Source organism: Salvelinus namaycush, chromosome 14 (assembly GCF_016432855.1).
Source record: "Salvelinus namaycush isolate Seneca chromosome 14, SaNama_1.0, whole genome shotgun sequence".
NCBI classification, from domain to species: Eukaryota; Metazoa; Chordata; class Actinopteri; order Salmoniformes; family Salmonidae; genus Salvelinus; species Salvelinus namaycush.
Genome location: NC_052320.1, coordinates 27380144 through 27403250, shown reverse-complemented (window position 1 = coordinate 27403250; position 23107 = coordinate 27380144). Strand labels below are relative to the sequence as shown.

At 44.0% G+C, this 23107-nt stretch overlaps 1 protein-coding gene across 1 annotated transcript in view; it reads left to right on the top strand.

Moving 5' to 3' along the window:
- The window catches only part of klhdc8b (kelch domain containing 8B), a 151429-nt gene that overhangs the window by 89989 nt on the left and 38333 nt on the right, over positions 1–23107 (top strand). The gene's annotated exons all lie outside the window — the stretch shown is intronic.

Sequence of the window (23107 nt, the reverse complement as noted above, 5' to 3'; positions counted from 1 at the left end):
GGTCTTGATCCAAGTGTACATGTTTTGCGCCGAAATAAATTCCACAATATTGAGGTTCGACAGTTTTTCAATTTCGCATGGGGGGGTCAGATTCGGGAATATGCTGTGTTTTACGTAATGCTTATGGACACTTTGAATGAACTGTTAGATAGGGTTAGAGATTATAGCGAACCTAGGGATCTCTTACAGTTGGAAATTTGTGGAGACAGTCTGCAGAGCCGTGTATCGCTTATTTTACAGAATGGTGAAGCAGATCTTGAACAATTTGTTAAACTGCTAGAACGCCTTGTTCAGTCAAATTTAAACGTGCTAGCAGATAGGACCCTCGAACTTGTAGTACAATTAGTACGTCAACCACAAGGGGGCGGTGGTCAGAGAAGGAAGCTCGATAGCCTAATGCAGTCAGAAATCATAAGCAATAAAAGGGCCTACCTCATAATCGTTCCCAATCCTGGTAATAAGCTATGCTTTGCCCTAGGGCTGGCCCACTTACTCAGCCCAGGATGTACAGATCTAGCCGCGTTACAAAAAGCTCGAGAGCTACAAACTGCTGTGGGTCTCGGTATACAGGATGCTGTGGCTTTCTCAGACATAGTCAAATTTGAAAACTTTCTGAACATCAAGATTGTGGTTTTGTACCACAGTAGGGCTAATGACGCTCTCTTAAAGTTTCAAAATATACACGAACCACACCCTAAGACTATGTATTTTTATGTGCAAAATGAGCATTACTATGCCGTAACTAACATCACAGCCTTTTTAGGCGCCCCATATGTCTGTCCAGCCTGTCATACCGGCTACACACGCATGGGGGGGCACTCGTGCCGTTATAACTGTTCAGTATGTCTGGATAAACATTGCCCTATGCAAATGCTAAACTTGACACCCTGTGAGGATTGTCACCGCACATGTCGTTCGGCCTACTGTTACGAAAAACACAAAACTGAAACATGGCACCCCAAGGCCTGTAAATCTGTAAGCAGTTGTGACATTAACAAGAAATGTCCAAAATGTCATTGCAATTACAACCTTAAAATAGACAGCCCTAAACCCCATGTTTGTGGAATTCTACATTGCCCAATCTGTAAAGGGCCTTTGAAAAGCAGAGACGCAGAAGTGCTTCAAGAAGTACCACATGAGTGTTACATTCAGCCCTTGGCTGAAGATGAACATACAGAGAAATATGTTTTTTATGATTTTGAGACAAATCAGCAATCAGGGGTTCACTTGCCTATTTTTGTATCCACCATGACTTTCAAGGGTGAAAAGTGGTCGGCCGAGGGGCCCAATTGTGCCCGGCTCTTTCTAAAACATTTTAGAAAGGCCCAGTACAGAAACTTCACGTTTATAGCTCACAATGCTAGAGCCTATGACTCCTATCTGCTTCTGAACCCTTTGATACAGCAAGGCGTTGCGCCAAGTGTTATTGCTCAAGGGAGTAAAATCTTATGTTTTGTTGACCCAGCCTTCAAACAGAGATACATTGACAGCTTAAGCTTCTTACCCATGAGATTGGCTCAAATGCCAGAGGCCTTGGGTTTTGAAAACTCTGTCAAAGGTTATTTCCCCCACTTCTTCACATCTGAGGAGAATCTACATTATATAGGATCTTATCCATCCCCCGAAATGTACGGGTGTGATCAAATGTCTCCCAAAGAGCGTGAGAAATTCATGACGTGGTACGAGACAGTAAGACATGGCACTTTTGATTTCCATAAAGAGATGGAATCATACTGTGACAATGACGTTGTTATACTTCGTGAAGGATGCCTCAGATTCAGAGAAGAGGTAATCAAAGATGCGGGCATTGACCCCTGGAGCTGTACAACTATTGCATCAGCGTGCATGAAAACCTATCGTACACACTATCTAACTCCTGCATCTATAGCTATCCCATCGCCAGACAACTACCGACGCCAATTCAAGGCCTACTCTAGTGGTTCCATTCAATGGTTGGAGTACTTGGCCCAGGATAAAGATATTTTTATCCAACATGCTTTGAATAGGGGTGAGAAGGCGTTTGGGCCTTACCATGTAGATGGATACACACAGCTTGACGGGGTTGAGACAGTGTATGAGTACAACGGTTGTTTCTTCCACGGTTGTAAATTATGCTTTGTCCCCCAGGCCCTGTGTGTCCTAACCCAAAAGACTTTTGGGGAAATGTACCAAGAGTTTCAAGACAAACTGAATTCTTTAAAGGCTACTTACGGGTTAAAAGTTGTGGTTTTGTGGGAGCACGAATGGACAGCCCTCAAAAAGGCGGATCCTAGTGTTCAGGCCTTCCTTACCCATTATGACCCTCCAGAGCCCCTGGAACCGAGACAGGCCTTGTTTGGAGGCCGGACCAATGCTTTGACATTGCGTTATGTAGCTCAACCCGACGAGACCATAGGCTATGTAGATTTTACATCCCTATATCCTCATGTAATGAGTTCCTCATTCTATCCTATAGGGCATCCTGAAATTATTCACAGCGACTTTGACATACCTCAAAATTATTTTGGTTTAATCAAAGCGACTGTCTACCCTCCTAGGGGGCTGTTTATACCTGTGTTGCCGTACAAGGGTCCTAAAGGAAAACTTTTCTTCCCCCTTTGTCGCACATGCTGTGAAAACAACAACCAGGAAAACCCATGTGATCACTCAGATCAACAAAGAGCCCTGACCGGTGTATGGGTCACCGTAGAATTCTCTAAGGCTTTAGAGAAGGGGTATCGTGTGGCCAAAATCTTTGAAGTGTGGAACTTTTCCAGGAAATCAGACACACTTTTTAAAGAGTACATCAAGACCTTCTTGAGATGCAAGCAGATGGCTTCAGGCTATCCTGCATCGGTCACAGATCAAGAAAGTAAAGACAAATACATTCAAGACTACCATGACAGAGAAGGCATACTTCTTGACCCTGACAGAATAGAGGTCAACAAAACCAAAAGAAATGTTTCGAAATTGTACTTGAACTCCCTTTGGGGGAAATTAGCGCAGAGATGCAATATGCTAACAACTTCGATCATTAAAGACCCCGAAGAATTTTTGGAATTTGTTTTTTCGGACCAATACGAAATTTCACATTTTTCCTTCTTGAGTCAAGACATTGCCTTGGTGCAATGGCGGCGCAACCAAAAGTGGGTTCTACCCCCTGGTAATGTAAATGTGTTTCTTGCAGCATTTACCACAGCCTATGGCCGACTTGAACTGTACACCCTCATGGAACAGCTTCAGAGGCGGGTTCTTTACCACGACACAGACTCTGTGGTCTATGTAAGCAAACCGGGGGATTGGAACCCCCCACTTAGCAACTATCTTGGGGGTTTAACTAGTGAACTCGAAGAGGGTGACCATATTACAGAATGGTCCTCATGTGGTCCAAAAAGCTATGCTTTTAGGACTAAAGCCAATCACGTGGTGTTGAAAGCCAAAGGCGTGACTCAAAACTACGAAAATGCCCCGCGTGTAAACTTGGAATCAATCACGCGCTTGGTCGAGGGGTTCGTAAAGGACAGGAATAGTGACTTGGAGATTTTGAGCTCCTACAACAAAATAGTGAGGGATAAAAAGGGGTTCCATCTAAGAAACGCACCACTCACTAAAAGATTCAGGGTAGTCTATGACAAGAGACAGCTATTGCCTGACGGTACCACATTGCCCTTTGGCTACTGACTTATGCTACAAGCCCCCAGTGTGTCTTAAAGCTTAAGATATTATGACTGCTGTCGAGGGTTTTGACCCCCGTCTACAATTGCCTTTTTCAGCATTAATTGCAGGCCCTTCAAACAGTGGTAAAACTTTTTTTGTAAAAAGTATTTTAGAGAATTCTGAACATGTGTTATCTCAAAAGCCTGACAATATTGTATGGTGTTATTCATGTTACCAACCTCTGTATGATGAATTATTGAAGACAATAAAAATCAAGTTTGTTGAAGGAATACCCGAATCTCTGTCTGATGACGAACTTCTCCCCCCACATAAATATAATCTGCTGGTTTTGGACGATATGCTATTTGCTGGTAGCGAACACCCCGAAATTGCACGAGCTTTTACCCAATATACTCATCATAGAAACCTGTCCGTGCTTTACTTGGTCCAGAATGTGTTTCACCAAGGTAAAAATAGTCGGACCATTAGCTTGAATGCCAACTACATGGTATTGTTTAAAAATCCTAGAGACAAACTGCAAATTAGCACTCTAGCTCAGCAGATGTACCCTGGACGGAAATCATACTTTATGGAGAGCTATGAGGACGCTACCAAAGAGCCATTTTCTTATTTAATCGTGGATTTAAAAGCAAATACTCCAGAACACCTTAGGCTACGTACAGGGCTGTTTCCGGGGGAGAGGCCTGCTGCATACCTTCCTAAAAAGTAAACGCTATGTCTCTGCGTTTAAAAAGAAACCTGCCCCTCTTGAGAAGGCTAGTTGGGTCTACAGCTAAAGAACGGAAGGCCATCTTGGGTCGCTGTTCTTCAGATCTCATATTAGCCCTATGTGAGATTGCTTTGAATCTTCTCAAAGGACGCATTCCACTCACCCTGAACCAATTGAAAAAATTAAAGAGACAAAAGACAGCGATCAAACTCTTTGCCAATAAAAGGGCCAGTCTTCAAAAGAAAAGACATAGTATACAACAGTCTGGGGGTTTTCTTCTACCTTTACTCAGTATAGCCGTGCCCTTCATCACCAGCCTTATTGCGGCCAGACGTGGGGGTTGAACACGTGGTGTGATGGCCACTAAAATGTACTTGGTGCCTCAACAAGAGTTGGATAGACTTAAAAAACAAATGCAGGGTCCTGAAGATATCAGACAAACAGCGGAAAATGATTTGGATACGGCCATGAAGGATGTTTTGAACCGAAAAGGATTGAACCCCTATGATAAGATTCAAAAATACACAAACCTAATGCAAAGGTATTTGACTCGGGTAAAGCAAGGGGAGAGAGAGACTAACCATTTAACCCTTTCCCTACCGGACCCTTTAACAGATGTCGAACCTAACGATAGCCATGCCCCTGTAAGGCCTGTACCGGCGATCTTACCTAGTGGAGATAATATGTCTGGTGAAGCTCAAATGCCATTTGAAGATAAAGTTATGCATGACCTACTGACACATGTGCCTTTACGTAACAGGAAGAATGTTAAATACATTATGAACAAGATAAAAGACTCAAAGGGGATAGCTGCTTGGAACGACTCTGGAGAGTTTATCCTTCAGGGCTCTGTGGTCAGGGGGTCACATATGCTGGACTTGCTTAAAAGTACCACGGCTGCCCACAAGGTTGCTGATGACCGAAGGCCTCCCGGCTGGCGTCAGTTTCTTAAGGCCCTGGCAATCCTCAACATCCCCCTCTCCGGTGTACCCAACCATAAGCTTCGTCAACAGATTCAAGCTTTAAAACAAAAGCCTTCAACGAGATACAGCACCCCTAAAGATGCCCCAACGACACCGTCCCCCTATGAAAGCGATGATGCTAACTCATTTACTCCCATGAACGTCTCAGGACCTTTTCCTAATCCCGATCTCTCGGGGTGGTTAGACTTTTGAAAATGACTTTTGAATGACTATGATTAAATTCAATAAATTTTTTATTTGAAAAATAAGCAAGTTAACATTTGTGGCATTCTTGAAACATATGACGTGAGCATACGCCTTGATTACGCGTTCTTAAAGGACACACATTTGAACACTTTTGATATTTTCTAACAAAACAAGATACAAGGTTATCATTACTTCTTAAATCATCCTTATAAAGAGACATAACATCTTCAAAAGAAACTCCCCGGGCTCTTTGGCACAGGTAAAATACACAGTGGTGACCGCATGTAGTGGAAAGGTTATCTTGCACTTGTTTGATGCTGTAGTAGATCTTTGTACCGTTTAGGGTCAAAAAATCTTTAATAGATTTAGGGAAATGTGAAAAACCGGGGGGAAAGCCATAGGAATCAAAAAAAGTTGAGATTTTTCGTCCACCTTCCTGTTCTAATGTCATAGCTAGCCAATGTTCACCAGGCATGTGTTTAGGATGGGTATTGACAATAAACATTGCAGGCCTCTCAGGCCATATCTCAATAGGTAATTCATCACAAGCCAACACTCCACAAAATTGTTTTCCAATCAAGCGGCTCATGAGCCCGTCCAACTCTTGGGTATTCATGTCTTTGCTCAAAGGTTCTTAATAATAATCCACTAAGACCTGTCTTCGGGCATTCACTTCCAAGATTGAATCAGAGCATGCGTAAACAATCATGCTAACTGTACAGGCTAAAGGTGTACGGAAACGCATTTCCAGCCTGAGGTTACCTTGGGACACCACAGACAGATTTCCTGAGGTGTCATCATCAGGGGATAAATTGAAAGCATACAACGTGTAACCCTCTGCAAAATCATTTCTGTCAATAGGTAAAGAGAGATCTTTTAGATGTCGCCCTGTAGCCAGGAATAGATTGTAAAATTCTCGCACAGATATGTTGTTATTAAATTGGGGTTGGAAAGCCTTCGCCGGAACCTGACGTCCATCCTGACAGAGAGCTACATACTCTGCATTGAAGTGTTGAAAATTAAAGGGTTTTTTATCTAAACTCCCCGTATTAGAGGCGTGATCAACCAGACCTATAACCACATATCTAGGTAAAGGGCCTAGAAATAGGTTTTCTTGACTGCAGATTCTACTGCCCACAGGTATGCTAAAGGTTTTCATGGTAATTCTTTGGAGAGGGTAAAGGGCATTTCCTTTCATCAAAGCATGTGAGTGACCCAGGCGTACGGCCGGAGATACAGACACTTTTTTAATAAAAAGGGTGGCCCCCAACACTTTCAAACTAAAATCCCCGTCTTGTGGAGACATCAGGCAAAAATCATCCTTGGCCCTGGTTAATTTTAATCTTAAATCAACCGAATTTAAGAGTAACCGTTCTTGAAAGAAAATGTCAGAGTGTATAGGGCCTAGCAAATGAAACTCTCGAGATTCGGCGCAGTAGCGAGCTCGTGCCGCTAGTCCTTTGTTTGCACCGGTGGAAGGGTCTGTCGATTCCATAGAGGCTCCTGCAGTATCCTTGCTAAACAGCCCGGCGCTAAATTGTGTTTTGAGAGTGTCTTCGGAGTAGTTTAGTAAACACTCCATGATGGCTCTATAAGGGTATGTGGCGCTGCTTTGACTGATTAGGCGTTCACCCAAAGTCACATCAACTTGGGAGAAAATGGTGGCCAAGGGGTAATTAATGAGACTCACTTTGGCATCGCCTGCAATATTAGACCCATCTCTTTTGGTCACTTTTAGACGTAAATGCACCAAGGTGTTGTTGAGGTCCAGATAGTTGTCACCGTGGCCTGGTATGAAAAATTCGATAGGCCCGTTATCGGTAATAGCAGAGAGAGGGGCTATCTCCACATAACTGGATCTATCTATTGAATGCTGCGTTAACGGGGCCGTGAAAAGATCGAGTTCTGTCTTTATAGCTTCAGAGGACATTCGATGTAAAAGAGCCATGTCACTTATTCTTTTAGAAAATACTTTCTAGTATTCTTTTAGCCTGTTTTGGTTCAGACCTCCTCACTTTACCACGTCTTTGACTTACTGAGGTTCTTTTAACAGTTAACCGCCGCTTTTTAGGTGCCGGCCTGCGTCTTAAACCTGGGGGTCTCTTTTTTGGTCTTCGAGACAATATCATAAGCCCCGAGCCTTCTTGATGCTCCACATCTGGTGACGCCCTTCGGGTCATAGCATTGGCTACAACCTCACTTACTATATTTTTAGCCGCGGATTTTAAATGTGGTTTGGCTATGCTGAAGCCCCTCTTCATAAACGGTAAAACCATCCTAAAGAGGTTACGGAATATACCGCCTATCCCCGCACCATACATTGTCGGTGCTCCATGATATCCTGGTAGTCCATTACCAACTTGATCCACATAGTATGAAACATAACGGTTAGGGTCGAGCTGATGGTGCTCCATAACTCTTTTATTTGTATTATGTTTATAAATATAATACAGATATTATATATGTAGAGAGGTTTTGGTGGGTCTAAAGTGGAGTTTTACAATCGTTTTACCATAAGTAAATTCAATGTTTTCGTTCTGATCCGTTTTAAGCTCAACCAGAATGTTTTCAATATAGTTCTTGCTGACATGTACGTAGTGCGGCTTGTCATAATTGACAGTGACGATGTCCCCATCCTTTCCGTCTATATGAACTGTTCGCAGGAGGGGCACACAGGTGTCTCCGACCCTTTGATAGGTTATGATGTCGGTATACACAAATATGTTGTAAAATCCTGCATGTATATCCGCAGGGAATGGGAATAATTTATCGTTCACATACGTCCATTTATTGGGACCCATCCCCAACATGTAGGCTAAATTACCGCTGGTCTTTATACCTCCGTTAGCAGGCCCTGAGATTTGTATCCTTTTATGGATTGGATTGTAGAATAGGAATATTTCCATCTTGTTCAGGGTTAGGTGTTCATTCAACTCTGAGACGATCCTGTCGACGGTTCTATAGAAACCTTTTTTAAGCTTAATAAGTTTTGCAGGTTCCGATAACCTTTTGCAATAAAAATCACGGTCCTTAGCTTTGATATTATACCAACTATGGGGGTATGTAATCTCGCTGAGACCTACTTCCCAAGCCTCTGATAACTCTATAGGCTTTGGAAAATTGGTTGTATAATTCGAACTCTGATTATTACGATATATCTGTGCCGATGCATTACTGGGGAGAGTCAGGTAGAAGCCGCTGTGTTCCATGATGCCCAACTGTGTACACGCGACTGATGCGCTAGTTATCATGACTAGGGGTTTAAATTAATCCCCGTTGCCTCCACCACATCATGCTCCAATACCCAACTGTTGAACTTTTGAGGCCAGTTTTTCCAGCGGACCAGCAACCATTTTTTACCCTTTTCTCTCTTCTGATCTAGAATCTCCTCCACGTGAAAGACTTTGTCTTTACCCAACTGGACCTTCTGTAATTCCTTCTCATAAAAAGATCCCTCTATAAGATCCCCGTCATAATCTTTTAATTTGTAGACCGGGGGAATGCGTGGCAGACATTCTGTAACGGTAAACAACTCCGAGCTAAAGCCTTGTTCGTATTTTTTGTCGAAAACACCCCTCAACTTTGATATACGCACCAAGTCACCCACTAGGAATTTAAAAGTCATTTTTTTCTTACGGCGAAGTGGGAACAAACCATACATATTTTTAAAGACTTGAAAAGAGTTTTCCGAAGAGACCTCAGAGGGCTTCATACGTATACTCTTATGGAAGCTGTGGTTGTACCCGTTTACTAAATCCTGAACTATGTCTGTATATCTGTGGGTGTTGTGAGCTGTAAAATATCGCCACATCCGCTCTTTCAAAGTCCTATTAAAGCGTTCCACAACCGAAGCTTTCAAATCAGAGCCTGTAGCAAAATGTACTATATTATACTTATTCATTAGCTTCTGAAATGTTTTATTAAAAAATTCTTTTCCGCCATCCGTCTGCACTTTCTTGGGTGCGCCTCCTGCCTTCAAGATCGATTCAAAGGCCCTGGTCACCTCTGCCCCGCTCTTATTTTTTAACACCCTTACATAGGCTAATTTAGAGAAAATATCTATAACCGTTAGCATGTAGCGCTTTCCATCATTTTTATCGGCCAGGGACTGCATGTCACATAGATCCGCCTGAAATTGGGATAAGGGGTGCGTAGAAAAAACTCTATTTCTTGGAAATTGTTTTCTTACAGGTTTATGTAGAGTGTAGGCATCTTGCTCGGATAACCATTCATTCACTTTAGCATCGCTTAACAGACTACCTGTTTCTTCGACTATAGCTCTCTGTAAACGCTCTTTACCCCCATAAGACCCGGGGTTAGCGGGATTATAATATATGTTTTTCAACAGCTGCTCAGCCATCCTTCTTGCCTCTCTGAGGTACAATAACGTTAATGAGCCACTTTCATATAACGACAACATTTCAGTTTGTGAATTTTTATTTTAAGAATGCAACAAGTATTACGTATACAGACAATTCAGGATTTGTTGCAAGATACAAGTCCCAGTTTTCTCAACAATCACAGCATGCAACACCCTGTATATATGGTTTAGATTTACAGTTTTGTGTCGCTGAATTTTTAAAACACACACGTCTGATATATAAGTATATAAACAACAAATATGATACACATTCACATTAAAGGGTGGTTCAAACAAATAATGTAAAATCTTAGCCAAAGTTATTTCTAGTTCTTCAGAATCCTCAACAAGCCTTGATACCATATGTGTCCATTGTAAACTCTCGCCCGTATGTCGGACCTGTTTCATGATTTGCTCCATTTTCAGCAAACGCTCTACATTAGCCCAGGTATTGTGTGTCGTGTAGAACGATCCCTTGTTCACTTTATTTTCAATAATCTGATGCATAACATATGTAAGGTCTCTCAAAAGAAAAAAGGTATTTATTCGCTCAAACATCGTAGACACATAGTTACCCATAGCTCTAAATAACAAAATGTCACTCGGTCTCTTGGGATTTATTGAGCCAGAAAAGCATCACATCAGCCACCACAGCTTCCCGGTATTTGTTGTCGTCCACCAGGGTGTGTCGGATTTCTTTGAGTTTCTCGTGGATGAAGATGGCCTCCTTCAGTTCATGTAGGAAGGCTTCGGTTACCCCGTAAACTCTAGGGATAGACGGCACAATACCCATAGACTCCAGGGCGATGACCAGCGCTGGTATAAAACGGCAGGACCACAGTCTTTTCACCAGCTCCTCAAAATGATTGAAAAAGTAGTATCTAGGCGGGTCGTAGAGGCAAGGATGACGACGCTGGCTGGGATGATTGATCTCACAGCCGATGCATTTTTCTCGTATATATTCGCCAATCACCACGTCTAAAAGTGTAGCTACAGAGGCCTTGATGGTATCCACAAAAATAGTACTGGCCACCCCATCAAACACATCCTCAGGCTGTGTAAATGTCGGGGGTGTCACGGGTCTTGCCAGGGGTGCGTAGAGTGTAGGGCTTCGTGGCATAGAGTCTTTAGTGTCGGGCCCCCATGACGTAGTGGCTTCCTCGTAGATGGTCTGGAGATCCATGGTGTATGCTGAAATGAAGAACTGGCTGCTTTTTTCTTTTTATTGTAGAACAAGGCCATTGGGTATCTGGGGGGGCGTGGTTAAAGCATCCGCTTACTTAGTTTTCTTCTGACGCTGTATCTTCTTGAGGCTCTTTTGCATCGTAATCTTTACGATTCGTATATATTATGCACTTCTTTAAATGAACAAGGCTCTGCCGCTGTTGGCTCTGTACAAAGAGAGCATCCAACGGTTGCAACATTTTCAATTCCGTTACATCCCAACTTTTAAAAGGAATAAGCAGACGCAGTCGGGTATCCCCAGTCAGGCCACCACCCCTAATGTTGTGGTTTCGGATTGCCTCGTTGCCGATATAGAACTCCACGCAGCCGCACGGTCGTCCATTCTGTCTTTGTATTTTCACCCTGTGAAATATTTGTCCTGAGGAGTCAGGGGTACCTTCCCAACGGGTCTCGTGGCCCGTGAACACACTATACCCCTTGGTGATAAGGCTCAGTTCAGGACACACAACCTTGCGAAAAACCGACCAGTCTTCAACACCATATTCCAAGCCTACAGTCTGGTCTGTATATTCTTCTCCTTCAGCTACCGTATAGAGGGTCACTCTACAGGCCAGGTAATCAAACCGATACCCCCACTGCTGACCATTAGACATCAACACTTGATCTGTCAGAGCATTTGCTGGAGGTATTTGGGTTCTATACACATTTAAAAAACGTTTTTTTGGCGCATCATATATTGCGGGTTGATACTTTGCCCTTGCTCTATGGGCAACCCGAGGGCCTGCTTCAGTTGTTACAGTCATCACTTCTTTGTCACCGATCCCAAAATCCATGTTTATTCTTAAGATCTTGTGCACTCTTAAACAGGAATTGTTCTGGGGCTTTATAAGGGGCATTAACCACCCCAAACCGTGAGAAACAGTAACAGGTTGACCTGACACCTGGTCACTTACTTACCCCCAACCCTACCCCCCTAACCACCACGTTGTCCTGACCTGAAACCCAAATATTGGCATGCACCCTTCTACACGCCATTGGGTCATAAATCATTACATAGGGTCATAAATCAGGCTTGGGTCATAAATCATTACCGGTTGACCTGACAACTGGACCCTTACTCAACCAGCCAGCCCCCAATCAGGCTTGGGTCATAAATCATTACCGGTTGACCTGACAACTGGACCCTTACTCACCCAACCAGCCCCCACCTAACCACCAGGCTGGCCTGACCGGCAGCCCTTGGGACATGTACACGTCATCAGGACATAGGGTTCACATAGCGGTCACATAGGTTCACATAGGGTCATCAATCAAAATTTTGACGTGTGACATCTACTTTAATCTCTCTGTTAATGGCTGAATTATCATCTTGAGTTCCCATGGAGGAGCTATTATTGAAGACTCAATATTAAGATCCTTCCCTCTTAAGCACCCCCCCAGACGCCATGTTAAAAGCCATTATGGTGGTTGGTTTGTAGAGGGCCGCGGGTGGAGAGTGAGTTTTTATCCTCTGGCTGCCTCTCTGGTTAATAGTTCCTCTGAGAATGATGGCACATCCTCACTAAAATATTTTGTGTGTGACTGTGTTAGTGATGTTAAAATGCCCTGTTTTCAGTCATATTCTGCCATAGTTAACGTGTTTTCCACCATTTCACCTGCAGCAGTTAAGCGTGTCAATTGAATGTGTGAGGAATGTGTGTAGAATACGGATCGGCTAATTGTGCAATTATAGGTCCCTCCCACCAATTTGAGTTGATTGAATACAGGTGTATATGTGTTTGGGGGAGAAAGGCAGTTGGAAGATGGGGGAGGGTCTTTTAGAAGTTAGTAGGGCTCTTTTTTATTTTCTCAGGAGTACTGAGTTAGGGAGGAGGATTTAGTAATGTGGAGCTAATGTTGTGAACCGTGATTGACCACCCACTCCAGCACAGTAGGTGGCGGCATGCACCTTAAACGTTTGTTTGCGGACCGCCACTATATCATGGAAAGGACCTGGGGATAGTGGACGACTGTAGGTCGAGTATAGGGCATAGCATTTCCCTTGATGAGGCAAAAAAGAGATTTAGACTTGAAAAGTAGAACATTTTCAGAACAAGTCGGTAATTGGTTAAAGGAGGAGGATTGGAGGGAACGGGAGATGAGGTTGAAAAGACTGAGGGAGGCAGAGGATGGGTGTGAATCTGTTGAAGGGAGCAGGAGCTCCATGTGATGCAATTTGGGGAAAGACCTGTATCTTGCTTTACGCTTAGGTACTGGGCACCATTGGAGGGAGTGATTTCTGGGGTGGCGTTAAGTGTGGAGGTGGAGCAGTTGAAGATTCCTGGTGTTTGTGACGCCCGCCGTTTGGTGCGACGCAGACGCAGCGTCCGGTACGAGAGAGGCAGGTTGAGGTGGCCAGGGTCAGAGTAGTGCAGAAAGTGTCGTATGCTGAGGTAGTGAAGAAGGTAGAGGAGGGATGAAGGGTGAGGGATTCTGAGAGGATCCCTGTGAATAGTAGTTCTGTGACAGAACAGAGGGATTGGCTAATGAGTGATATGTTTCATTAAGGTTGGCTTTTTAGCATTCATAGCAATGGTTATCAACTGTACCGCAGAGATGGAACGTAAATCACAGAAAATAGATGTTGTGGTGGCAGCTGCAGAGAACTTCTTGGGGGTAGGAGATTTGACTTCAGAAGAGTGACAGGGTGTGTTGAGTGGTAGTGTCCCGTCCTCTCAGGTCGTCGGCCTGGGGTTGGATCAGAGAGGGTTAAAGTAGTGGAATAAGGTTTTAATGAGTATAGGGTTAGTTGGTAGGGTAATTAAAAATATATATATTTTTATTTTTATTTTTCCCGGTTCCCTTTTTATATCACAGTGTAATGGATCTATACTATAGTTCAGTTGGGGGTGGTAATGCAATATATAGGATGCCAACTGCTGTTAAATAAGAAGGCGTTAGTTGGAAGCAAGGATAGAGGAAAGCATCTTTGCTAGATTTTATGATATTTTAATTGTTGTTTCAGCATTTTAGCTCTTAGCCTGATTTTAACCTGTATTTATCTATTTATTGACAAATTCAAAATGTTGAGGAACTGTTTCTGACTTCAAAAAACCTTATGTGCATGAGGTAACGGCCAACTTCATCACACTTCCCTTTCACTCTGCTGTTATCGGGGAGAGGTACTGACAAACTTTAATGGCTACTGGCTAATTGATCAATCAATAACTTTTACCAGAGCAGCTGAATACACTGTACACCCTCTATCCCACTCAATATCATGCCCTATCTGGGTCTGTTACTTTCTGTGTTTGTCTCTACCACCTTTAACGCACTTCCTTCCCTCCTCTCTCACTGAAAACCAGCTGTTAATGTGATTAGTGTAGGTTATGGTGCTTAGGGCAGAGTAGGGGGATGAGAGTAGGCCTTTGGTGCAAACAGGGCTTAGAGGCCTACACAAATCGTACTATGTCCCTGGTGAGTCTACACTTCTGTTTGTGTGGGGGCTGCTTGGGGGGGGGGGGGGGCTTATGGGATGCGATGGAGGGAGGGGTTGATCTACATAGATTCTATGTTCTAGATCTTAGAAAATAGGATGTTCTGTTGTATACTGGCTGCCTTTTGAGGTGGTACCTCACCTCATGATCAAACACTAGTTTCTAACCTCCGCATTCCCCACTAGTTTGATTCGGCAAAAAGCCTCCAGTTAAGAAAAGGTTTATCTGAAATATAAAGAGATTAGATCTGGGCAGAAGTCATCACTAAATCAAAATGGAGCTAGTCTCTATGCCTCTGTCAATCAGAAAATGAACCAGTCTCCCTCCTATCAATCAAAGGTTCGTCACAGTTACCGTTTACTCTCAAGTTCAATTGGTGGTGCATGATGGGGTAGCGCCACCCTCAGACAGAGCTGTTTCCTAGAGACGACCTGTCAATCAAAGTCCCACCTCTAAGGGATGGAGAGGAACCTCTTTGATTTTCCAACAGAAAACACCCTAATGTCACCAGGGACCTTCTTACCCCTTCTCAAACTGACTTCCCCTTTCTTTCTTTCTCGACTACTATGTGTTTGTAGTGTATGAAGGCCTGCAAAGAACATAACCTGAATCCAAAACCTCAATCCCATTCCATAGCCTTCCATTTCTCCCTTACATCTGTTGCTACTGATACAGTATTCACAGCATGATGCCCATTCACCGATAATACAGAGAAGCAGATTACACACTAATGAACTGAAATGAATTATGGGACGTGAAAATAATAAACAGAAAAATGTCTCTGAAGCTGACATTTTCACTGGAAAAAATCAATGCTTGTTATTCAGCTTTCAGTCTCATGGTTAACTCCCAATGGTGATAATGAGATTATAATCATAAGAACATATTTTAAATAGAACGTGAGAGTTGTTCTGACTGAGAAAATTGCACAGATTATTATAACCATTTCTTTCCCACCAACTGAATAGTGGAAATTCCTCGAGGTAGTTTAGGGCGGAATTATATTTCAATTAAAATGATTAACTATGCTCCTTGTGCATCTTGATAATGATAATTATGTTGATACATGTTTAACAAGTCATTTGACTGCTTTAATGAAAAATCCTGTGATTAAAAGTAAATGACTCGAGTAAACCTGCATTGCCGCAGATATGTCGGACGCTGCATCCAAACAGGGTAAATACTCCCTGCAGCATGGATTTTCTTCCGCCATAATGATAATAGAACCGATGGCCTTATTTATATTCAAACAGAGCATTGCACTGCTAGTCAAATGTTTCTATGACTGAAGCAAGTAGGGGGGAGTGAAAGAACAGTGATGTGTGTAGACTACAGAAGCATTATCTAGGGGTCAGAAATCATGTTCCGTACAGCTAAATCCAATGGCCTCCTAAAGGAAATTGGGCAGTATACAGCAGTTTGAATTACTGTAGCTAGGTTTGCATCCTGTACTATATTCTAGGAGCCCACAACAGTTTGACTGAGATGAGTCAACAGCAGCAGGTTCTGGCTGGCACTGTCTCATTTAGCTAACGTTAACATTCACTCTACAGCAATCACAGTGCTTCACCAGACCAGACCAGGGCCTGTATCCACAAAGCTGATCTTGGATCTGTTCATGTAATATTATAAATTAAGATTTAAAAGGTAGAACTGCTCCTAGTTCAGCACTTCTACTCTGAGATGCTTTGTGGCTACGGTCTCAGACCAGTCATTCTCTGGTTCCTTCTACATCTTCTCTCTTCATCTGTAGAGATGTGATGGATCCAACCAAGAGAAGGTCAAGGTTGTAGACAGAGGTCTGTCAACATCCTCCATTCTCCAGCACTCCACTAATAAAATACACTGAATACAAATTATAAACGCAACATGCAACAATTTCAAAGATTTTACTGAGTTCCAGTTCATATAAGGAAATCAGTCAATTGAAATACATTTATTAGGTCTTAATCTATGGATATCACATGACTGAGAATACAGGTAGGAAGGTGTGACCACCATTTGTGTGTGACCACCAATGGTGTGACCACCATTTGCCTCATGCAGCGCAACACATCTCCTTCACATAGAGTTGATCAGGCTGTTGATTGTGGCCTGTGGAATGTTGTCCCAATTCTCTTATTGGCTGTGCGAAGTTGCTGTACAGTGCGGCAAAAAAGTATTTAGTCAGCCACCAATTGTGCAAGTTCTCCCACTTAAAAAGATGAGAGAGGGGCCTCCCGGGTGGCGCAGTGGTCTAGGGCACTGCATCGCAGTGCTAACTGCGCCACCAGAGTCTCTGGGTTCGCGCCCAGGCTCTGTCGCAGCCGGCCGCGACCGGGAGGTCCGTGGGGCGACGCACAATTGGCATAGCGTCGTCCGGGTTAGGGAGGGTTTGGCCGGTAGGGATATCCTTGTCTCATCGCGCTCCAGCGACTCCTGTGGCGGGCCGGGCGCAGTGCGCGCTAACCAAGGGGGCCAGGTACACGGTGTTTCCTCCGACACATTGGTGCGGCTGGCTTCCGGGTTGGAGGCGCGCTGTGTTAAGAAGCAGTGCGGCTTGGTTGGGTTGTGCTTCGGAGGACGCATGGCTTCCGACCTTCGTCTCTCCCGAGCCCGTACGGGAGTTGTAGCGATGAGACAAGATAGTAATTACTAGCGATTGGATACCACGAAAATTGGAGAGAAAATGGGATAAAATTTTAACAAAATTTAACAAAACAAAAAAAAGATGAGAGAGGCCTGTAATTTTCATCATAGGTACACTTCAACTATGACAGACAAAATGACGGGGAAAAAATCCGGAAAATCACATTGTAGGATTTTTAATGAATTTATTTGCAAATTATGGTGGAAAATAAGTATTTGGTCACCTACAAACAAGCAAGATTTCTGGCTCTCACAGACCTGTAACTTCTTCTTTAAGAGGCTCCTCTGTCCTCCACTCGTTACCTGTATTAATGGCACCTGTTTGAACTTGTTATCAGTATAAAAGACACCTGTCCACAACCTCAAACAGTCACACTCCAAACTCCACTATGGCCAAGACCAAAGAGCTGTCAAAGGACTCCAGAAACAAAATTGTAGACCTGCACCAGGCTGGGAAGACTGAATCTGCAATAGGTAAGCAGCTTGGTTTGAAGAAATCAACTGTGGTAGCAATTATTAGGAAATGGAAGACTGATAATCTCCCTCGATCTGGGGCTCCACGCAAGATCTCACCCCGTGGGGTCAAAATGATCACAAGAACGGTGAGCAAAAATCCCAGAACCACACGGGGGGAACTAGTGAATGACCTGCAGAGAGCTGGGACCAAAGTAACAAAGCCTACCATCAGTAACACACTACGCCGCCAGGGACTCAAATCCTGCAGTGCCAGACGTGTCCCCCTGCTTAAGCCAGTACATGTCCAGATCCGTCTGAAGTTTGCTAGAGAGCATTTGGATGATCCAGAAGAAGATTGGGAGAATGTCAGATGAAACCAAAATAGAACCTTTTGGTAAAAACTCAACTCGTCGTGTTTGGAGGACAAAGAATGCTGAGTTGCATCCAAAGAACACCATACCTACTGTGAAGCATGGGGGTGGAAACATCATGCTTTGGGGCTGTTTTTCTGCAAAGGGACCAGGACGACTGATCCGTGTAAAGGAAAGAATGAATGGGGCCATGTATCGTGAGATTTTGAGTGAAAACCTCCTTCCATCAGCAAGGGCATTGAAGATGAAACATGGCTGGGTCTTTCAGCATGACAATGATCCCAAACACACCGCCCGGGCAACGAAGGAGTGGCTTCGTAAGAAGCATTTCAAGGTCCTGGAGTGGCCTAGCCAGTTTCCAGATCTCAACCCCATAGAAAATCTTTGGAGGGAGTTGAAAGTCCGTGTTGCCCAGCAACAGCCCCAAAACATCACTGCTCTAGAGGAGATCTGCATGGAGGAATGGGGCCGAAATACCAGCAACAGTGTGTGAAAACCTTGTGAAGACTTACAGAACACGTTTGACCTCTGTCATTGCCAACAAAGGGTATATAACAAAGTATTGAGATAAACTTTTGTTATTGACCAAATACTTATTTTCCACCATAATTTGCTAATAAATTCATTAAAAATCCTTCAATGTGATTTTCTTGATTTTTTTTTCTCATTTTGTCTGTCATAGTTGAAGTGTACCTATGATGAAAATTACAGGCCTCTCTCATCTTTTTAAGTGGGAGAACTTGCACAATTGGTGGCTGACTAAATACTTTTTTGCCCCACTGTATATTAGTGGAAACTGGAACACGCTGTCGTACATGTCGATCCAGAGTGTCCCAAACATGCTCAATGGGTGACATGTCTGGTGAGTAGAGTATGCAGGCCATGGAAGAAATGGGACATTTTAAGCTTCCAGGAATTGTGTACAGGTCCTTGCAACTTGGGGCCGTGCGTTATCATGCTGAAACAAGAGTTGATGGTGGTGAATGAATGGCATGACAATGGGCCTCAGGATCTCGTCACGGTATTGCTGTGCATTAAAATTGACATTGATAAAATACAATTGTGTTCATTGTCCTTAGCTTATGCCTGCCCATACCATAATCCCACCGACACCATGGGGCACTCTGTTCACAACGTTGACATCAGGAAACCACTCGCCCACACAACGCCATACACACGGTCTGCCATCTGCCCGGTACAATTGAAACCGGGATTCATCCGTGCATCCGAGCACATTTCTCCAGTGTGCCAGCTGCCTTCAAAGGTGATCATTTGCCCACTGAAGTCGTTTACGACGCCAAACTGCAGTCAGGTCAAGACCCTGGTGAGTACGACGAGCATGCAGATGAGCTTCCTTGATACGGTTTCTGACAGTTTGTGCAGAAATTCTTTAGTTGTGCAAACTCACAGTTTCATCAACTGTCCAGGTGGCTGGTCTCACATGATACCGCAGGTGAAGAAGCCGGATGTAGAGGTCCTGGGCTGGCTTGGTTACACGTGGTCTGCGGTTGCGAGGCCGATTGGACGTACTGCTAAATTCTCTAAAACAACGTTGGAGGCAGCTTGTGGTTGAGAAATGAACATTCAATTCTCTGGCAACAGCTTTGGTGGACATTCCTGCAGTCAGCATGCCAATTGCACGCTCCCTCAAAACTTGAGACATCTGTGGCATTGTGTTGTGTGACAAAACTGCACATTTTAGAGTGGCCTTTTATTTTCCCAGCACAAGGTGCACCTGTGTAATGATCATGCTGTTTAATATGCTTGTTGATATGCCACACCTGTCAGCTGGATGGATTATCTTGGCAATGGAGAAATGCTCACTAACAGGGATGTAAACAACACGAAATTTGAAATAAATATGTTTTTTGTGCGTAAAGCTAGGGCACTTCTAGTAGTTTATCTCTCGTATTAAACTACCTATTTGTCTTAATTTTCGTCTGTAGAATCAGCCAGCGAGGCAGATTTGATATGGTTTCTCTGGGGCTCAGGGTAATGAACAGGGACTGTACAGTAGATTATGGGGTGTGTTTCACGGGCTGAGGCCAGCTGTAAGTAAGCTTTCTGTGGGTTTTATTCCTACGCTACCTCCCTAGCGCGTGTGACTGTGCCTTATTTCACTATTCAACCCAGTGACAAAGCACTGCAGAATCAAACAACAGGCCTCATTTCTAAGTCTAATTGCCTGTATTAGAGTTGATCATGTCCACTGACAGACTTTGGGAGTGTAACCTAGTGTGTTTGGATTTCTGTTTTCACCGCTGTTTATTTAGATATTATGCCCCGGCTATCGCTGTAATAGTACTGTTCATACACAACTTGTGTTCCCTTTGTGCTGTATTCAACCACTGACACACTCTTTGTATTGTAAAAGCATGTTACGGTTGTATCCAATGATGCCATCAAAAATACATTCACATTTTGTCAGTAACACCTCGCCGCTCTCTCACCACTCCACTGATGCCACCCCTCTTAGCCATCTCCTCCTCTCTTCATCTGTCAAACAATTCTCCTTCTCTTTACCTTTCCTCTCACTTAAAACCCCATGAACTTGAATCCCTCTGCCTGCCTGCCTGCCTGCCTGCCTGCCTGCCTGCCTGCCTGCCTGCCTGCCTGCCTGCCTGCCTGCCTGCCTGCCTGCCTGCCTGCCTGCCTGCCTGCCTGCCTGCCTGCCTGCCTGCCTGCCTGCCTGCCGGCCTGCCTGCCTGCCTGCCTGCCGGCCGGCCGGTAAAGTGGAGGAGGGTGATTTCATCCATGTGATCCACAGGACTCAGCTATAACGGAGAGTAGAACAGTTCAGGACCTTGTCTCACCTCCACCGCATTTCTCACAGCACGAGAGGGACAACACAGCACAGCCACACACATCTATTACGCAGCCACACTCATACAGTACATCTACTACACAGCCACACACATACAGTACATCTCTACACAGCCACACACATACAGTACATCTACTACACAGCCACACTCATACAGTACATCTACTACACAGCCACACTCATACAGTACATCTACTACACAGCCACACACATACAGTACATCTCTACACAGCCACACACATACAGTACATCTACTACACAGCCACACTCATACAGTACATCTACTACACAGCCACACTCATACAGTACATCTACTACACAGCCACACACATACAGTACATCTACTACACAGCCACACACATACAGTACATCTACTACACAGCCACACTCATACAGTACATCTACTACACAGCCACACACATACAGTACATCTACTACACAGCCACACACATACAGTACATCTACTACACAGCCACACACATACAGTACATCTACTACACAGCCACACACATACAGTACATCTACTACACAGCCACACTCATACAGTACATCTACTACACAGCCACACACATACAGTACATATACTACACAGCCACACTCATACAATACATCTACTACACAGCCACACACATACAGTACATCTACTACACAGCCACACTCATACAGTACATCTACTACACAGCCACACACATACAGTACATCTACTACACAGCCACACACATACAGTACATCCACTACACAGCCACACACATACAGTACATCCACTACACAGCCACACACATACAGTACATCTACTACACAGCCACACTCATACAGTACATCTACTACACAGCCACACACATACAGTACATCCACTACACAGCCACACACATACAGTACATCTACTACACAGCCACACACATACAGTACATCTACTACACAGCCACACACATACAGTACATCCACTACACAGCCACACACATACAGTACATCCACTACACAGCCACACTCATACAGTACATCTACTACACAGCCACACACATACAGTACATATACTACACAGGCACACACACAGTTGGAAGCTAAGCGTGGCAGCGTGTGAAAATGGCATGTGGAGTGGGCTTCTATACAGTCCCTTTCGCCTCATGAGACCTGTGGATTATCGCATTGATCTTTGTAATTAATCTCAGAACGCAATTAATCAAACCTGAGACCCTGGTTTTGTGTGTGTGTGTGTGTGTGTGTGTGTGTGTGTGTGTGTGTGTGTGTGTGTGTGTGTGTGTGTGTGTGTGTGTGTGTGTGTGTGTGTGTGTGTGTGTGTGTGTGTGTGTGTGTGTGTGTGAGTGGACCTGATTAACAGGCTATATTTATCCATCATGCGTATCGGAGGGAGGACCTGAGATTCAAACATGACTCTGACACAGACAGACTGTAAAGATCTATGTGTATTTTTAATGAGGGCATGTATGTGTGTGTATGTCATCATGAATACACTCCTGTCAGTCAGTCGATGGAGCAGACAATCTGGAGAATGGATGGCACAAAGGAGACCAACGTGGACCTCAATGCCATATTGCCCACCGTATTTCAAAAAGTACTGTTCTGCTCAGTAATAGGCTTCATTTTCACATATCGAACAAGATAGGGATCCTTTTCCCATAATTCCTCTGACAGCACATTCTGCTCCTCCAGAGACTCAGTGAATGGGACCACATGGAGGGATTGCATTTACTAGGCTATATATGTTCCTTTCCACTCCCGGCCGCTTGATGTCATTGGAAATGTAGTGGAGAGGAATATTGCATCCTCCCGTTGGGGAGATGTCAGGGTATGTGGCAGGAGATGCTGCGGTGGGTGAGAGAGAGAGAGGTAGGCTGTGGGTTATTGAGCGAGGTGATTGGAGTCAGAAGTGGTAGTGTGTGAAAGAGAGAGAGGATTGATTCTGGGCTTTAAATAAACACACGGCTTCTATACTCCAGCTGGGGCACTGTTCTCTGCCTAACCCACCTGTCAGTCAACACACTGTGTGTGTGTGTGTGTGTGTGTGTGTGTGTGTGTGTGTGTGTGTGTGTGTGTGTGTGTGTGTGTGTGTGTGTGTGTGTGTGTGTGTGTGTGTGTGTGTGTGTGTGTATATATATATAAGGCAACAACATACCAGAAACAAAGTCTCAGGGCTTAAGATTGTCAAACCAACAAGGAGCCTGTACTTGATTGAATTAGCACCTCAAACCATCAATGTGTGTCAGTAAGTTTTAAACAGAGACAGAGTCCACTGGCAGATTGTTCCAGTATG